Genomic DNA, 18,940 nt, shown 5'->3' with positions numbered 1-18,940 from the left:
CAGCAGAATCATGCATTGAAGGCAGATCTCTCCTGACTCTCAGCACATTGCTGGTTTTAAGTGAAGATGCTGAGGGACTGTAGGCCAGTTCCTTCCCCTACCTGGGCCTCAGTTTTTCCAGCTATAAAATGGGGATTGGACAGGATAAGCCCAAATTCCCATGTAACTTTGCTCAGTGGCTCTAGAAGCCAGGTTTCCTGCTGCCCAGTTCACATTCTTTGCCCTTTTCCTTGCTGTCTCCTCAGCTTCCCCCACTTTGAAGGGAGTGCCCCTCCCTTTAGCATCTCTCATCTTCAAAGATTCCATCCAGAGCCTGGATTCTAATCCCTTGAGTCCCTCCAGTCAAACCACATGCCCAGGTGCCCAGCTATTTCTCTCTTTCTGTGCCCATTCACAGTAAGTGATCCAGATGCCTGTGAGTCTAGGGATGCTCAAGGTGGCACCTCTTTAGGGCTGGACACTGGGGCCAGTGTCAGGGAGAGGGGCTTGGAGAATGTGTTTCCTTTGGCTCCTGGGACATCCCCAGCCCCTACCTGCGTCTTTGTCCCAGGTCCCTGTGTTCTTCCTGTCAAGAATGCCATCCCCCCTTCTTTAATCACTGTTGCAATCCTGTCTACCTTTTTAAGGCCCAGCTCAGATGCGAACCTCTCTCTCACAAAGCCTGTGGACCCTCCCACCCTTACTCCTGTAATGAAAATCTCTTTGCTCTGCATTCCCTTAGCGCCTTGTCTGTTCCCCTCTGGGGACGACTTCTCCCTGGTCTTAGCTTTACCGTGGGACACGGGCTTGCCTCTCTTGCAGGATTGTGAGCACTAGGATGTCTCATGTATCATTCTTTGCTCCCCAGCACCTAGCATAAGGCTTTGCACAGAGCAGGTGCTTAATAGAAGGTTATTGAGTTTTATTTGCAAAATCTGCCTCTGACCTTGGGCTGGGCTGGGTTCTCTAGAGGCCCCATGGCCTCATCCCTGGTACGATTTCACACACGTCCCCTTTTTTCTTTGTGGATTGGAGGGAGGCCAAGTAGGGCAGTGGGTAAGAACTTCAACTCCAGTCTTGGCTCTGCCATTTCTTGGCTGTGTGACCTTGGATAAGTCACTTCACCTCTCTAAGCCTCAGTTTTCTCAGCTTAAACCAAAGGGCTAAAGGTAACAAGTCTATCGGGGGTTTGGGAGGATTAACTGAAATGATATGTGTAAAATGCTGAGATCTGAGCATTGTACAGAATAAATGGTCAATATATGATTATAATTCATTATTTCTCAGTTAATGGTTATTATCATTGTTGTTTTGGCAGACACCTATTATGGTTGGAGCATCATATACTGGGGGGAGAGAGTGAGACACAGAAAAATCATTCCAAGAGCCTCTTGGTCTCCATGGTTCTAAGGTCAAGTAGGGGCAGTAAGAGTCTTCTACAAGGAGTAGCATCTGGAAGAAATATGGCAGACTGAGCTGAAGAGGGAGAGATCAGGGTGGACTCCATAATCGGCGTAGACAGGTATTCCCTGTGGAGATAAAGGAGAGGAGCTCCAGGCTGGAGCTGAGAAAGTGGGGGCACACACTTGAAGAGTTGCCCGAAGGACACAGGAAAGAACAGAGTGGAAGCAGAGGCAGCCCCAGAATCTCTACATAGAAGGGGCTTAGGGAGGGGCGGCATCAAGCTTTGTTTTGCCAAGAAGAATTTGGGGGCTTGATGGCTCACAATGCCACTATGGAGAACGAGAGAGAAAAGACTAGAAGAGTAGGGCTTTGTTGTGGGGGTATTGGTGGGGGGAGCTTTGTCTATCTGGGCTTGAGCTGAGAATGGTCAGGGGTGGGCTGTGGTCCCAGGCCTCTGCAGGCCTGCCTTGGAGTCTGTCTCGTAATAACAGGGCCGCCTGTCTACCTGGTCGAGGTAGAGATCCAAACTCTGGTCTATCTGAAGGTAAAGCACAAACTGATCCCAGAAGTGTCAGAATCTCTAACAGTCAGAGCTGGCTAGCAGGAGAAGCCATCTCTTGATCCACCCTCCTCATCCCCACATACACAGATGGGAAGCAGAGGCCCAGAAGGGGGAGCCCCCGCCCAAGAACTGGCCAGTTCACTGGCCACGGTGAGTTCAGTGCCAGCCCCAGGTGGGCTGTGGACCTAGGCCTGCTCTGGGGTTGGGGGAAGAGGGTGAGGAGGGAGACAAAGAACCCGAGGAAGGGTGTAAATGACAAGCAAATGCCATATTGGTAGCAATCTGTTGCCAGGGTGTGTGTGTGATCCTAGGCGAGTGGGATGTGAGTGGGCTGGAGCGTCATTATTCTGGGCTTTCCTTCCCGGAAAGGAAAAAGGACCACATAGGTGGGAGTCAGGGGAATATTGGGGGGTGGAGGAATTCAGGGGGTGGTCTAAGAAGAGAAAAGGCTGTTGCCAAGCAGCAGGAGACACGATTGTATTACAGTGGCACAGAGCACCGCATCATCTGTGGGCATGGCCCTGTACAGCCCTATATGTGATACTCTGCCAGTATCACCCCCATTTTATGGGGGAAGAAGTAAGGCCTCCAAAGGTCACAGGCAGGAAGAACAGGGCCAAGGATGGGGGACATTCCTTCAAAGCCACACCCGTGGCATGCTCTAGGTGGCTGTGGTCCCAGTCCTCAGTCCACCTGGGTCCCAGTGAGGACCTGGGGTCAAAGGGGTCAGGGAGGTTCCAGCCCAGGGCAAGCCACTTTTTGTCTCCTGTATTTCTCCATCAGTCTGCCCATCTATCTGGCCTGTTTTAGTCTAGTTCACCCTGCTCCTTTGCTTGTTAATTAAAAATATTTAGTGAGCACCTACTATATACCAGGTCACTGCCCCTGACCCTGTGGAACTTCTGCCTTGGTGTGAAGGCTGTCCCACATTGGTAGGATGGGATGGGAAGGAGGAAGTGAGGGGGTTCACTAACCACTCCTTTCTCCCTTCACGCCTACCCCTTCCTTTTCTCTCCCCTTCCAAGTCTCATTAGCCCCAGAAGGGACTTTTTTGCCTGATCTGCCCCCTGCTGAAATGGAAAAGAATCAAAGTTAATGGTTAAATGTAATAATAGCCACTGAGACTTTCACCCTGTGGGGCCGGTGGGAGGGGGCTGAACGCTAGCTGTGTGCCCCTGGAGAGGGGCGGAGACCACCAGGGTTTTCTGGCCTGTACCTGCCACCTTTTTCCCTGACTCTGGAATCTGCCTCCAGGGTCTGTTCCTCCCTCCCCTCCTTCCAGGGGGCAGGCTGCTTCTTGGACCCTTTCCCTGGACTCCAGCTGAGGTGACCCTGGGAGGTGAGTAATGGCTCTGGCCAGGATCCTAGAGCCTCTGAATGAGTGCTCTTGGGGGAGGTGCAAGACAGGGCATGGTGCCTACCTCCGGGGACCTACCCAGAGAGCTGGCAGCCAGTGGACCTTTGCTGATTTTGCCTCCTGCCTTGTAGGGGTGGGAGGTGGTAGGGATGGCGTCACAAGTGGCCTAAGATCTGTGTACAGGATTGCTACCTAAGGCAGGCCATGCCATGCCTTTCTCCTGCTCTCCTTCCCTTTTATCCTCTTCATCGGGTGTCCTGTTCTGGGTTATGCTCTGCTGCTGGACTAGGGGATAGGGTTCATGAGAATAGTGGCAAAGGCTTATTTCTTTCTCTAGAAGACTGAACCCCAGACCTGTCCCCTGTCAAGTTTTAGGGACAGAGCTCAGGCTTCCAAGTCAGACAGGCCTGGGGTCTAAGCTGGGTGACCTTGGGAGGTGGCCCACCTCTCTGAGCCACACTGTCATTCTCTGAACAGTTGGTACTCTGATCTCTTTGTCACTATCACTGTGAAGGTAACAGGCACCGGAGGTGGATATTAATATTAGGCTCAGTAGGCATTCACTGAATGAGTAGACACCATTCTCTTCAGATTCAACTGACTTTGGGAGGCCTAGCTCTGGCTGTGGGCCATGGAGGCCACCATCCCTGCCATCTAGGACTTGATTGTCTAGAGATACAGTACATACAGTGGCCACTTGGTCACATGTGGCTATAGAGCACTTGAAATGCGGCTAGTGCTACTGAGGAACTGAATTTTTAATCTTATTTGGTTTGAATTACTTTAAAATTAAAAAAAAAAACTTTTTAATGTTTATTTATTTTTGAGAGAGAGAGAGAGAGAGAGAGAGAACAAGTAGGGGAGGGGCAGAGAAAGAGGGAGACACAGAATCAAAGCAGGCTCCAAGCTCAGAGCTGTCAGCACAGAGCCCGACGTGGGGCTTGAACCCATGAGCCATGAGATTATGACCTGAGCCGAAGTCAGATGTTTAACCGACTAAGCCACCCAGGCACCCCTGAATTAATTTAAAATGTAAAAAGCATACTCCAGGGCACCTGGGTGGCTCAGCTGGTTAAACCTCTGACTCTTGATTTTGGCCCAGGTCATGATCTCATGGTTCTTGAAATCAAGCCCTGTGTCACGCTCTGTGCTGCTTGGGATTCTCTCCCTCTCTCTCTGCCTCTTTCCCCCCATGCAGTCTGTCTCTCAAAATAAATACATAAACATTAAAAAAAAGTTCTCATCACAAGAAAAAAGAAATAAAAAAAACAAGAATACTCCAGTTATCAAAAAACTTCTACAAAAATTAGATTATTAGATTTGTGAATTTACTTTCAGTTGTAAAGGCTAAGGGAATCTAAGTATCCTCTGAAAGTTTAGCATCAGAATTGGGATGTGCTCTAAATGTAAGATACACACCAGATTTGGAAGCCTTAGTATGAAAAAAAGAATGTAAAATATCTCAATATTTTGTATATTGATTACATGTTGAAATGGATATATTGGGCTAAAGAAATATACTGTTAAAATTAATTTCACCCATTATTTGGTACTTCTTAAAATGCAGCTCCTGAAGATTTTATTTTTTTTTAACATTTATTTACTTTTGAGAGAGACCATGAGAGAGTGTGTGTGCGTGTGTACACGAGCGAGGTAGGGGTAGAGAGAAAGGGAGACAGAGGATCTGAAGTGGGCTCTGTGCCGAGAGCAGAGCCCGATGTGGGACTTGAACTCATGAGGAACTTGAACTCATGAACCATGAGATCATGACCTGAGCCAAAATCAGATGCTCAACTGACTGAGCCACCTAGGTGCCTCAGCTTCTGAAAATTAAAAGAAAAATTTTTTTAATATTTATTTTTGAAAGAGAGAGAGAGAGAGAGAGAGAGAGAGAGAGACAGCAATAGAGATAGAGAGCACGAGCAGGGGAGAGGCAGAGAGAGACACACACGCAGAATCCAAAGCAGGCTCCAGGCTCTGAGCTGTCAGCATAGACCCCAACGCGGGGCTCAAACCCACAAACTGTGAGATCATGGCCTGAGCTGAAGTCGGATGCTTAACTGACTGAGCCACCCAGGTGCCCCTGAAAATTTTAAATTACATATATAGCTTGCATTATATTGGTATCGGACAGTGCTGTTCTAGCCAGAGTTGAGTTGAACATATTTGAATAAAAATAATACAAAACTATAAAGACTAGTTATTTGGGGTAGCTGTGTTGGGGGGTGAAGATCAGATATTACTCACTCACCTCCCCCACCCCCACTGCCTATATCTGGGCCATGCCCGGTGGTGGAATGTTACCCTGGATAACCCCAAAGCCTCAACAATAAGATTAAGACTTCTGAGGTCAAATGAAAAGCCTGCATCTATCTGGGTGGCCACACCATTCACTTGCTCTGGGTATGACCTTGGGCAAGTCACTTGACTGCTGAAATTTAGTCTGTCATCTGTCAGTCTAGATTAACAGTGGGCTTCACCTCATTGACTGAGAGGATTACCTGAGATATAATCCAAGTGTAGGATTTAGCACTGTGCCTGGCATGTGTCAGTATTCTGGTATCAGCTGTGGTTGTGGTTATTCATTGTGGGGGTTGTTGATACTGCTGTGGTATCCATCAGCTTGAATTCTCTTGTTCTGTTTTTCTGAAGGGGACAAGGGCCAGAGGGAAAGGAGAAGTTAAAAGACCTTGACAGTGGATTTGGGTTGAGAACTGGGGTGAGGGTTGCTTTGTTGGTTACCTCAGGGAATTTCTTGTCTCTGAGGTAGCTCCTTGGATCTTCCCATTCTGTAAGTGATCAGGCAAAGATATGTGTTCATTTTTATTATTTTTTTTAATTAAAAAACTTTTTTTTAATGTTTATTTATTTTTGAGAGAGAGAGAGAGAGCGCGAACGAGTGAGAATAAGCAGGGGAAGGAGCAAAGAGAGAGGGAGACACAGAATCCAAAGCAGTCTTCAGGATCTGAGCTATCAGCACAGAGCTCCACGTGGGGCTCAAACTCACAAACCATGAGGTCGTGACCTGAGCCAAAGTCAGACGTTTAACCAACTGAGCCACCCAGGTGCCCCCTATGTTCATTTTAAATGTTTATTTATTTATTTTGAGAGCAAGAGAGCAAGCAGGGGAGGGGCAGAGAGAAGGGGAGAGAGAATCCCAAGCAGGCTCCGTGCTGTCAGTGGGATGTGGGGCTCAATCTCATGAACCGTGAGACCATGACCTAAGCCGAAATCAAGAGTCAGATGCTTAACCGACTGGGCCACCCAGACACCCCAATATATGCTCATTTTACAGATGAGGATGCCGAAGCCTGTTGAAGGGAAATGACCTGGCTAACTGGCCAGAGCCCAAATGCAGGACTTCTCAACCCTATTGTGCTAATAGTGGAGCCAGCGTTAAGAGGCCACCTTTTGGGGTTTAGGAGCAGGGACTGATCTGGAGTCTGGAGCTTATGAGGAATGGTTATTATTAGTCTCTTATAAGTGGGGATCTCCATGCCATTCAGTACAACCACCTCATTTTGAGTTGGAGGAACAGAGAACTGAGTGTGTGTAGATGTGTGTGTGACCTGCCTAGGATCACACAGCAGGTTGGTAGCCAAGCTGGATCTGTTTCTGTTTGTTTAGATCCAGCCCTCAGCTCAGCCTTGGCAGGATGATGGCCCTGCTTGTCAGCCCCCTCCTCTCCTTGCCCAGTCCCCAGAGAAGGCTTCTGAGAAAGAGGCTTTTGTTTTACCAGCTCCTTCTGGTTTCCTCTCAAGGTAGCTTCCCCACCCCCATCCCCCTCCTTCTGCCCAGATTTGCATTTGTCCCTGTTCCAGGTTTAAAGGGCTCTGAAATCTGAAGCTTCTCTATACACATCTACTCTCTAGATATCCACAGGGAAGGACATGGGCTTTTTCATCAAGGAGGCCTGAGTTCAAATACCTCTTCTGTTAATTTTCTCTGTGGCCTTGGTCAAGTCACTTGTAATATTTTAGTCTCAACCTTCTCATCTGAGAAGCAGGAATCAAAATGGTGCACACACGACCCAGTGGTTAAGAACGCGGGCTCTGTGGCTCACCCCTGCACTGGTTCACTGTAGGGTCTTCAGTGAATCATTCCACCTTTCTGGGTCTCAGCTTCCACATCTGTAAGTGGAGGCTGCTACCTCCGTGATCCTTGTGATACGGCACTGTGCTGAGCTTTTCACACAACATCTCACTGAACCCTCCTGTTAGCCCTGGAAGCAGACACTATCTTGTTTCCCGAATGAGGAAACCAAGACTCAGAGAAGTGAAGCGACTGGCCCCAGGCCTCAGAACTAGAGGTGGAGCTGGAGTTCAAACCAGGTCTGTGTGACTGCAGAGCCCCGAGCTTCTACCCACTGTACTGCAGTTTTCCCCAGGCACCCTTGCTACCTGGCCTCCTGTAGTTCACCCCAGTGAGTAGGAAAGCGGGTTGTCCGCTGCTGGGAGACTGATGTCACACCTGGAGTGAATGGTGTCCTGAGCCCCATGCTGGCCTCCAGAGCTGGATCAGAGAGCAGACAGTAGGGCTCACAGCTTTTGTTCCTGTTGGTCCACCCTCAACCTTCCTAGTCACCTGATTTTCGTGTTCTGTGCGAAGTGGAGCTATCTCATCCCACCTGGAGATTTACTGTTTTGAATCCAGTCCCTCCAACATTCCTGCCCCATTGTGTATGAGGCGGGGCCTGCAGTTGAGCCTTAAATAGTCTGTGAGCAAATTAGACCAGAACAGAATATTAATGCTAAAAGGAATGTAGGGACCATTGAGTCAAACCATATTTATTTTACAGCTGAGGAGACTGAGGCAAGGAGAGGCCAGGTTGAGAGAGCAATGGGTATATTTTTTTCCTGGGTGCTGGAGACCATCAGGACTGACATAGAAGGAAGTGTCTGAGGGGTAGGCAGGCCTTTGCTCTCCCTTATCTCCCATGTCCAGTCCATCACCAAATTCTTTGGGTACCATCTCTTTTACTATTTTTTAATTAAAAAACTTTTTCAATGTTTATATATTTTTGAGAGACAGAGCACGAGTTGGGGAGGGGCAGAGAGAGGGGGAGATACAGAATCCAAAACAGGCTTTAGGCTCCCAGCTGTCAGCACAGAGCCTGACGTGGGGCTCAAACTCCCAAATCATGAGATCATGACCTGAGCGGAAGTCGGATACTTAACCGACTGAGCCACCCAGGCTCCCCTTTTTATTTTTTTTATTTTTTATTATTTTTTTTATTAAAACAATTTTTTTTTAGCATTTATTTATTTTTGAGACAGAGAGAGACAGAGCATGAATGCGGGAGGGTCAGAGAGAGAGGGAGACACAGAATCTGAAACAGGTTCCAGGCTCTGAGCTGTCAGCACAGAGCCCGACGCGGGGCTCGAACTCACGGACCGCGAGATCATGACCTGAGCTGAAGTCGGCCGCTTAACCGACTGAGCCACCCAGGCGCCCCAAGGCTCCCCTTTTTAAAAATTGTTTAATGTTTATTTATTTTTGAAAGAGAGAGAGAGCACACAGCGGGCAAAGGGCAGAGGGAGAGAGGGAGACACAGAATCTGAAGCAGGCTCTAGGTTCTGAGCTCTCAGCACAGAGCCTGATGCGGGGCTAGAACTCATGAACTGCGAGATCATGACTTGGGCCGCAGTTGGATGCTCAACTGATTGAGCTACCCGGACACCCCTGGGTAGCACCTCTTAAGGATCTCTTGAATCCATCTACTTCTTTCTAGCTCTGCTGTGACCACCCCAGTCTGGGCCCTTGTCATAAGCTCCCTGGACAACCACAAGAACCCCTAATGCGTACACTGAGAGCTGCTCTTGCCTGTTTCCAGTCTGTTCTCTACCCTATGAATCAGTGATTTCCCACTGCTGTTACAATTAAGACTGAACTCTTTACCTCAGCCTCGGAGGCCCTTCATGGCCTGGCCCCTGCTGGCCGCTTCCACTTCAAAAGTGTTACTTTCCCTTTAGCTCTGCTGTGTAGTCACACAGGCCTTTCTGTTTAACAGGTTCAGCAACTTCCCTAAGGTTCCTCAGAGAGCTAAATGACAGCCTCTCAGTTTCCAGCTCCTTGCTGGGTCTATGAACTTCGTTCGATTTCGGAGGAGCTAACGCTGTTTCCTCCTTCCAGGTGCCTGACTGACATCCTTCCCCTGGGGGAGCTGGTGTGGACGGAGGAGGGGTGAGTGTTACAAAGGCACAGCCTAATTCTCCTTCTTGCATTTAGGTTGGACATATTGGACTTCCAGGCCCTCAAGCTCTCTATTTTGATATGTTTAACTGCTGGGTTGTCATGAAGGTTTGTCTCGGCCACAGATTTTTGGTGGGTTTAAAAAGTGGGGCGGTGCTGAGGGTCCTCTGGTTTTGGCTTATTTTGAGGTAGGGACTAAAATGCATACTCATCAAACACCTCTGTGTTAGACAGTGTGCTTTGCCTATAGTGCCTATTTGCCTATATCCATGATGGATGGTCTTGGACCTGGAAGTTGGATCTCCTGACCCTGCAGCCCTTGCTTTCTTTTGCATAACCACTCCCAGGTGTACACTAGATTCAGGACAGGTTGTTTTCATTCTGGTTATGCCACTGACTACTGAGTGACCGTGGGCAGCTACCTTTCTTTGTGTTGGCCTCAGGATCATATATATACTGTCAGGACATGGAGTGGAGGAAAACAACAAATGAGTTGTTTTCAAACTGTCCAGTAGGAACATCCTTTTTCAAATGAACCCCAAAGACTCTCAATGTGCAAAATAGCCAGAGGGGTTGTGGCGTGGTTGAAGTGGGGGTAGGTGTGGGGGACTCTAATTGGCTGATTCCTCAGCCCCCAGCAGCCTCCAGATAATGACAGGGAACCCTTCCTTGGCGCTGCACGAGATGCTTTGCAAACTGCTGGCATGGGGTGTGTCGAAACCCCTTTCCAGCTCAGAGGTTCTGTGGCTCTGGCAGGGTGAGGGCATAGAGAGGGAGCTGAGCCAATCAAGTTATACTGACTGGGAAATTGTGAAGTAATATGCAAATGTCATTGTGGGTTATTAGTAAGGCACATCTGCCAGCTCTGTGATGTTGTCATTCCAGAATCGTCTGATTTTTGTTTTCGACTAGATCGGAGGCACTTCTGTACCCCTAGGGGACTCTCCACATGAGCGCGTTTGTGTGTGTGTGTGTGTGTGTGTGTGTGTGTGTGTGTGTGTGTGTGTGTCTGTGTGTGTGTGTGTCTAGGGAGCAAGGGCTATGGGGACAAGGTGGGACTGAGCCAGCTGAGGCAGGTAGAATAAATGCCAAGCAGAGCTGGGAGCATGTTGCTCTGGGGGGTAGCAGGGGTGAGGGGTGGCTTTAGCTCTAGCTAAAAGGAGTGATTTGGCTCTTTCCTGCCAGCACATGGGCCCCACGGAGATTTCTGGGCAGGAAGCACTGGGAACAAGGAATCCTCTGTCCACAGTCACAGCACAGCCAGGACAGAGGAGGTGGATTAGGAGTTCCCAGGAGGGGGCCTGCTGGTCTTTCCTGGACATTTGGGCAAATGGGTAGGGAGAGAGGGAACTAAGGTATGTGTGTCGCGGGAGGTGTGGGCTTGGTAAGAGGAGATAGCAGTTGGTTCATACATTTATTCTACAAGTTCCTTGAGCTTCCTGTAAGCCCTCTGAGGAGCCAGACTCAGAAGCAGGCAACCCTGTAGGGGTTAGAGCCAAGAAAGATGACACTCTAGGTATTAACCGTCATCAGTTTACTGGAGGAGACAGGAAATGTGAGAAATGATAGATTTTCACAGGGAGTCTGATGCAGTGGAAATCATTTGGCCTGCAATCTGGAACTGGGCCTCAGTTTTCTCTTCTGTTAGAATGCGGATGGACACATCCGCCCTGGCTACTTATTAATGCTCTTCTGGGAATCAGAAGAGGGTATTTCAAACCTTTTGGGGCAGCAGAATCCCAGTATGTAAGCTTTTGTAGCAGAACTGCTGAGGTTGGCTTGGCAGCAGTTTATCCAGAATCTTGCTGCCCTCCTTACTTCCCTTTGTTCCCTGGGTGTTTGGGAAGGTGCAGTTTCCCTTTGCAGATTCCTAAGGCTCTAGGCAGCAATGTCTAAAGACCCCTGGGTCAGGATGATTCTTGAGAACAAGCTTTGTAGACCGTCCCTTGCAGCCCGAATGATAGAGGTTGTGCCAGAACACACAGGAACAGTTGCAGTATTGCCTTATGCCTTGCCCTGCCCATGGCCAGCATAGACCTTATCTAGGTTATGGCCTGTATAATTGGGCATGGCTTTTTCATAAATAAAATGACAAAAACTCAACTTAAAGTGGTTTGAACCAGAGAAGGACTTTAATGGATCCTGGGGTTGTCCATGGAATTGAAAGATGAGGAATCGAGTGGACTCTCCATCTGTATCCTATCACTGCTATCTCTCCTCTTTGCCCTCATTAGGAACTATCCGTCCACTACCGCAGCTTTGCAACCCAAACAGAAAAAAAGAACTATTTTTCTTCTAGGATCTATATATTGATCCAAGGGAAGGACTCTGATTGGGTCAGTCCTTGTTGTGGGGGGATAGGGACATTCTCAGTGCCCAGGCCTTTGTCATATGGCTACCCATGTAGCTAATGGAGAAGCAGGGCCGTAACTAGAAGGGGAGTCAAGCCTGCAGGACAGACAGAGCTGTGAGAGTGCTGTAGGATGTTAGTGGAGTCCCGGGTTATAGGAGAGCAAACAGTTTGTAGGCCTGCAAGGGGTTCTAACTCTTCTCTTCAGTGATAATAATACAAATACCAATAATGATAATAATAGGTAATGTTTGTTGAATTTTTCTCCCTGTGCTGAGCATGTTTTATTGCTTTATGGGTATTATTTCTTTTTTTTTTTTAATTTTTAATGTTTATTTATTTGAGGGAGACAGAGCATGAGCAAGGGAGGGGCAGACAGAGAGGGAGACACAGAATCCCAAGCAGGCTTCAGGCTCCGAGCTGTCAGCACAGAGCCTGATGCGGGGCTTGAACTCACAGACCGCAAGTTCATGACCTGAGCTGAAGTCAGACGCTTAACTCACTGAACCACCCAGATGCCCCAGTATTATTTCATTTAATCCTCACAATAGTCTTTTGGGTAGGTACTGTTACTATCCCCATTTTATAGATGGGGAACTGAGGCACAGTTAGTGAAGGTCACACATTGAGTAGGAGGAGGCCAGGAGTCTGGCTTCAGAGCCCATCTCCATTACCACATCTGTTGCCCCTCATTGGTAGTTCAAGTGGCTGGCCGTCCTATGTCTGCTGCTCCGTGACACAGAGCTCATGACGTGTAGAGGCAGCCCCTCCCCAGGTTACACTGCTCTGCCTATGGGAAAGGGCTTCCTTGTGTTGCATGCAGACTTGCCTCTATATAAACCCATCCATCCAATGTGTGGCTCTGTGGCAGATGGAAAGAAGAATCATCTATGAAGCTCCTAAAAGGTCACCGTAACAAATAAGTCGCATTAACCGAGTTCTTGCCTTGTGCCAGGCTCTGTGCTGAATACTTAGTGTGCATTATCTCACGTAATTGCAACAACAACCTTATGGAGTAGGTACTGTTATTGCACCCATTTTCCAGAGGAAACTGAGGCTCGGAGAGGTAAGCGACTTTCCTATGATCAGATGGCTCATAAATGATAGAGCTGGTGCTTGAGTTCAAGTCTGCCTAGCTCCGAAGGCTGTGCTAGGGACCACTACAGTCATCTGTCCCCCAGAGGGGAAATAAATGTGTGTAGGTGTGGCTGTGACACAGTCCATGGTGCACATTGCCATAGGAGAGGGATAGGAACAGTACAACTGAGGCTCAGAGGAGAGAACTCAGGGAAAGGGGAACAGCAAGGGCATAACAGTCAAAATGTGCTTCCTGGAGGAGGGGACATTTTTGTCTGGGCTCCTCAAAGGGGCTGGATTTGGAGGGGAAGGCTCTCCAGGAGGAGGGAGCTGCCTGGGGAGAGGCATGGAGGGGAAACGCCGGAGCAGTTCAGTTTGGCCAGAATTAATGAGTGGAGGGAGGAGGGTGGCCAGCTGTCTCTCAGGCTTCTCAGAGGGAGCCCCTCCTTCCATATTCTTCTCTTCAGTCATGTGAAGAGGTTTGATTGCCTCCAGCTGCACACAGGTGCCCTGTTCCTTCACCTTTTCTCCCAGATATAGGGAGGGCAGGCCCCAGGTGGATGGTGGGTGCCAACAGGGGTCAGTCCTTTATTCACTTCCTCCCAGTGGTGAATGGTGGGAAAAACGCCCCCTTGTGGTCCACCCCCTCCCCACCCACCCCCCTCCCGCCCCCCCAGGAGTCAGCATTTCCTCCAAACAACACAAAGCTCACAGAAGCAGGATGGTTTCTAACAGCTTTGGCAAGTGGTGGGGTTTCCCATCCCCTCCCCAGGAAGCAGGCTGAAGCATGTACCTCTAAGCCGTGGAGAGGCCCCCTTCTCTTCCTCACTTCCCCTTGCCCCTCCTTGCACAGCTAATCTCATGCACCTTGTCAGAAGATGGACAGTGCCCTCAGAGCCAGGGCTGTGTCCTGGAAGTGCCTTCAGATTTTTCTTCAAACAACTCCAAATTGGGGGAAGAGTGTAATGTTAGCCCTGGGAGCCTCTTTGGTTTCAAAGGATGGAAGGATGGCAGTCATATTTATTGAACCGGACTCAGTGTATCAGAGGCTTTATCAACCCATTTTACAGATGAGGAAGCTGAGGCTCAGAGAAGGAAAATTACGTAGGTGCAGTTGTTACACGAAGGTGCCTGTGTCATTATCTCTTGCAGGAGGGATGAAAGCGTGGGTCACTCAACAAGGAGAATGCCCCCTCCCCCCTCCCCTCCGCCTCCTTCCTCTTGCCTACCCACTCCTCCTCCCATAGCAGGGCTCTGAAATGCTGACTCTGGTTCCCCTGGCTGCTCCTCAGACTCTCCCCCACGTGGGTACAGATCATTCCCCCATGGCTTGCTGCCTGTCTGAGAGCTGGAGTGGGCTGTCTCTGGTGGGGGGTGGGCAGGCTTAGCGAATGTCATCCAGACAGGGCCCAGATGTCCAGCATTCCTTCTGTGACCCCTGTTTTCTCTGAGATCTCTGGATTTTTCCAACCCTTCTTGGAGGGATTCCAGCATTTCTATAGCAGGAAAAGAGGTACGGAAGGGCAGAGGAGTTCTTTCACTGGAGCGTGTTTTATCCCCATGGCCCCTATCATCTGGCTCACACCTGGACTAGAATCAAAGCCCCTTGTATTTTTCCTGCGAAGTGCTTTTCTATTTATCATCCCATCGGATTTTCACCATAATCCTGAGAGGTAAAGCAGGGAAGGTATAATTATTCCCCTTTTGTGGGTGGGTAAATGGAGGCTCAGAGAAGATAAGTGACTTCTCCAAGCCTACATAGCTAATGAGTAGCAGAGCAGTGGTAGAAGAGAGAAGCCAATGTCCAGGAAGCCTGATTCTTCATTGCCCAGTGCTGATGGCTATATGGACAGCCACTGAGACTCCCTCTTTGATTCAGCCAGGTATGTGGGGGTTATGTCCCCAGTTCAAACCTTCCCAAGCTTCCTAAGGCCTATGGAATGAAGTGTCACCAGTTCTGAATCTGAGAGTTCCCCAGCCAGTCTCAACCTCCTGCTCTGGCCAGTCTTGACTGACCTAACAGGCTGGACTTTTTCTTCCCACAAGGTGGATGAGATTAACCATTTGTTGGGGAGGACCCCTCTGTGGGACATTGGAAACATGTGTTTCAGCCTGTTGCCCAGGAAGTGGATGGGGAAACTGAGGCCAGGGTCAGCATAATGGTTGCATTCAGGACAGCTAGAGTGGCAAGATGGGGGTGAGGGGCAGGCTTGCACTGGGTGGATGTTTTACACCCCTTTCTCAGAAAATCCACACCTTTGTTTCACTAAGTGGAACACAGTGTCCACTGAATGTTTTCATATTGCTCCATTTCTGCCCCAGAGAAATTTTTGTTAGGGGCACTCTGGGCTTTCCTAAAAAAGTGAAATCTGGCCCAAAGCAGGGAGAGCCCTGGGTTCCTAAGGAACTGAGCTTCAGCTCAGTATTTGGTAAGGATAACTGGGATTCTGGACTTGGGTAGTGGTGATAGTTGCACAACTCTGTGAATATAGTGCTAGCATGTTCTTTACCTCTAGACCTCCCAGGAGTTGGGGACAGCAGAGAGTAAAGGCTCTGAGACTGGCCTCCTGGGCCTTACGGAAGTGGTGATGGCCTCCAGAACTTGTTGCTGGTTAGTTTCTCCTTTCCTGCTTGGGGAGGCCAAGACTCAGACTAGGAAAGTAATTGGCATCAGTCGCCAGTTGCGGCCAGCCCTGGATGCACACAGGGGGAGCTAGCAGCGGAGTAGGGGCAGCATTATAAAACTAGAAGAGCAGGGGCGCCTGGGTGGATCATTTGGTCCAACTTCAGTTCAGGTCATGACCTCGTGGTGTGTGAATTTGAGCCCTGCGTTGGGCTCTGTGCTAACAGCTCGGAGCCTGGAGCCTGCTTGGGATTCTGTGTCTCCCTCTCTCTCTGCCCCTCCCCTGTTCACATTCTGTCTCTCTCTGTCTCTCAAAAATAAATAAGCGTTAACAAATTAAAAAAAAAAAACTAGAATAGCAGACACTGCCTTCTTCATATGTGCATTCCTGAGAAGGTCTCAGGAAAGGTCTGAACAAATGACCTGGGAAGGTCCCTTTCCCTCTCTGGGCCTCAGTTTCCCCATCTGGATCCACTCTCTCCAGTCCTTTGTGTCCTGTTATTCTGTGATCAAGGAGTTGAGTCAGTGGTTGCAGAGTTTTCCTGGGGGCTCAGCTGCCTCATTTGTCAAACAAGGACGATGAAATTAGCCAGTCCTATCCACCTCAGGCTTAGTACTACAAAGGTCAGTGAGGTGACCACATCACTTCAGGGCCATCACAGGCTTTGGCAGATGGGGAGTCGCTTTAACAAGGTGACATGCTCCCACATAGGCAGCCAGATGAAACTGAGAAGGGCTCGAGCTCCAGACCCAGACACACTTGAGGATATACCCCTGCTCTGCCCCCTCCTGTGTGAATTTGAGTGAGATGATTCACTTCTCTATGCCTTAGTTTTACCACCTATACAATGGAGACGGCAATAGCGCTTACTTAGGAGGTAATGGAGCCCAAATGAGAGAATGCAGGCCATGTGGGTAGCACTGTGCCTGGCACACAGCCGAGCACTCCAGAGCTGATGGGTGTTACTGTGTTGTTGATGACTATAGCGGTGATGGTAATTGATATTTAGAGACTGGGGCTCTGTGGGGCCAGCTAGGCTAGGGATGGCAGTATTACTGTTATCAATAACCTCTTCTATCTTTTTTGGCACTTTACAGTTTGCAAAGCGTGTTCACCTCCATGACTGTATGCCATCTTTAGAGCATTCTTTAACAGAGGCAAGAAGGCAGTCACCGTCTCCACTTTACAAACGCAGCTGTGGGTCTTAGGGGAGGCAAGTGACTTGCCACGATTTCAGCCTGGGTCTTCAGGAAGCTCCGCTCTGGGCCAGAGGTGCAGCGGGGATCAGCCTCTGGCTTTGGCAGCACGGACAGGGCAGTGGATGATTGTTACTCACCCTGATTGTCACTCCATAACTTTTGGAGAGTACGTGAGTGACTGAATAAATGACAGAGTGACTGGTTCAGTGGCCTTGTCAAGTCACAGAAACACACACACACAGGTCTTGAAGTACATTTGGTGTGATTGGGTGCAACCTGTTTCACATCGCTGGGCCCAGGATTTCTAGAGCTCTGTGCCAACGGTGCCCCTGCCGTTTCCATACAGCCTGTATGCGTCCTGAGCCCCGAAAAGCCAGATGCGCGGATTTTCTCTCTGCCGTTTCCTGCTCCCCCAGCCCCCACCCTAGTGAGTTGGGCCTAGAGGTGGATTTTGCCTCCAGTCGCTCCTCCAGTGAGTCTTGATTTAGTCAACCAATATTCACTGAGTTTCTGCCATTCATTCGCTAGGCACTGTCTCACGTGCCAGGATGCAGAGGTGAACACAGCAGGCAAACACACGATCCGTGCCGAACAGCAGACTTCTTGCCAGTCTCTGGCAGTTCCCAAGGGGTGATAAGGATGTGGGATGCATGCTTTTGAATCTGGAAAAATGTCTGTGCTGTGGGGGGTGGCGTGTGCTGGGAGGCTTGGGGGCGGGGTCAGGCCTGGGCTGTTGTTCACCTCTGCAGCGCCTTGCTGAGTGACCTCAGGGCAGTTCCTGCCTCTCCCTGGGGCTCCTCCTTGTCTACCAAAGGAGGGGATTGGTTGAGATATGAGGATAGTCCCTGATGTTTGTGGAGCACCTGTCTGGCCCACGTGTCTTGTGCTCACAGCCTCACTAGGCTGATGCCAACGTTCCTGCCTGCCCAGCAATTGGCTCCTGGGGCTTGCAGGTCTTGGGAATGGTTTCTGAATGGGGATCTGGGCACCGGGAAAAAGTTGGTAGGATCATCATCTCCCACATAGTCTGACCCGAGAATTTGCCCGCTGGCCTGTGGGCCCAGCTTCCCCAGGCTGGCACTAGGGCTGACAGAACACGTTCCAGCAAGGCAGCCCCTGACACAGAGGCCAGCCCCGTCTAGCAGGGGCTGTCCATGCTGGTGGCTGTAAACTCTTATGCTTTCCTTTGGGCAGGAGGTGTCGAGAGATGGGGTGGAGATGGGGTGAGAGCAAAACTTCGAGACTTTCTGAAACTACGGAGCTGACCTAGCCCTTCCACAGAAAGGCTAGTGAAACTGAAACCTGAAAAGGGCAGGCTTTCCCGGGTCTACACTGAGTGTCATCGAGCTGTGTGAGAACTGATCCCCTCCCCCAACTATCACATCTTGTGCTCAACTGTTTCCTCCTGGGCCTTGGTCATTGTGGTTGGGGGAAGACAAAGGGTACAGCGTGTGTATACCTAGCAAGTCATAAGGTGGTGGGACCTCATACTGGTGGCTGTGGTTGGGAAGGGAGGAGTGTCTACGTGTCATTTCTGTCACATTTCCCTGCCTCCTGCTGTGTTTCTCATTTAAGTCCTGGATCTCTTGCCATAGTGGCACTGACAGCTGACATGTTGAGTTTCCAGAGGAGGAAGGGAAGCAGAGGCCAGGGCCTTGTGCCAGATGGGGACAGGAGACCTGGTGAGTCCTGGCTGTGCCTGATTCCAGGTGATGGAGTGGTTCAGCTGTGAGCACCCATGCTGGCCCCAGGGCAGTGCTCATGTGGTCTGGCTGGCAGGCTGGGGAGGAGCCTGTCTGTGTCCTCCCTGCCCCCCAGCTGCCTGTCTCTGCAGCCTACCCACCAGCCTGCAGCTCTGGGCTCTGCCACTTGGCCCAGGCATGGGGACTGGTTTGGCAGGTTTTGCCACACCCTTGAGCTGTGGGAAGGCTAGGAGCCGGGGCGGGGCAGGCCTGAGGAGACAGTGCTGCCCTGTCCTTGACCCCCACCCCCACCCCCAGTTCCAGCCTCCCTTCTGCCCTCTCTCCCACCTTTCTCAGGGAAGCTGCATGGGGAGCTGGAAAGCAGAAGCCTTGGAACTCCTAGTCAGCATGTGACCATGGGCAAATCCTTTATTGGACCTCAGTGTCATCATCTGTATGATGGGGCTTTGGGCTCTGTAATCCTCAAGCAGCCACATACTATGATTCTAGTTAT

General features: G+C 49.9%; 1 protein-coding gene across 2 annotated transcripts in view; it reads left to right on the top strand.

Moving 5' to 3' along the window:
• Positions 1–18,940, top strand: part of EPB41L1 (erythrocyte membrane protein band 4.1 like 1) — a 127,602-nt gene that overhangs the window by 8,637 nt on the left and 100,025 nt on the right. The window contains exon 2 of one of the 2 annotated variants that reach the window (XM_045444729.1): positions 9,435–9,485. The exons of the other annotated variant lie outside the window; for it this stretch is intronic. The gene's annotated coding sequence lies outside the window, so the exon portion shown is untranslated. The remainder of the gene's footprint in view (positions 1–9,434; positions 9,486–18,940) is intronic. 2 annotated transcript variants of the gene reach the window in all.

The sequence above is a fragment of the Leopardus geoffroyi genome, chromosome A3 (genome assembly GCF_018350155.1).
Source record: "Leopardus geoffroyi isolate Oge1 chromosome A3, O.geoffroyi_Oge1_pat1.0, whole genome shotgun sequence".
Classification (NCBI taxonomy): domain Eukaryota; kingdom Metazoa; phylum Chordata; class Mammalia; order Carnivora; family Felidae; genus Leopardus; species Leopardus geoffroyi.
The sequence above is the reverse complement of the archived record's forward strand: the minus strand, read 5'-3'. Positions and strand labels throughout refer to the sequence as shown.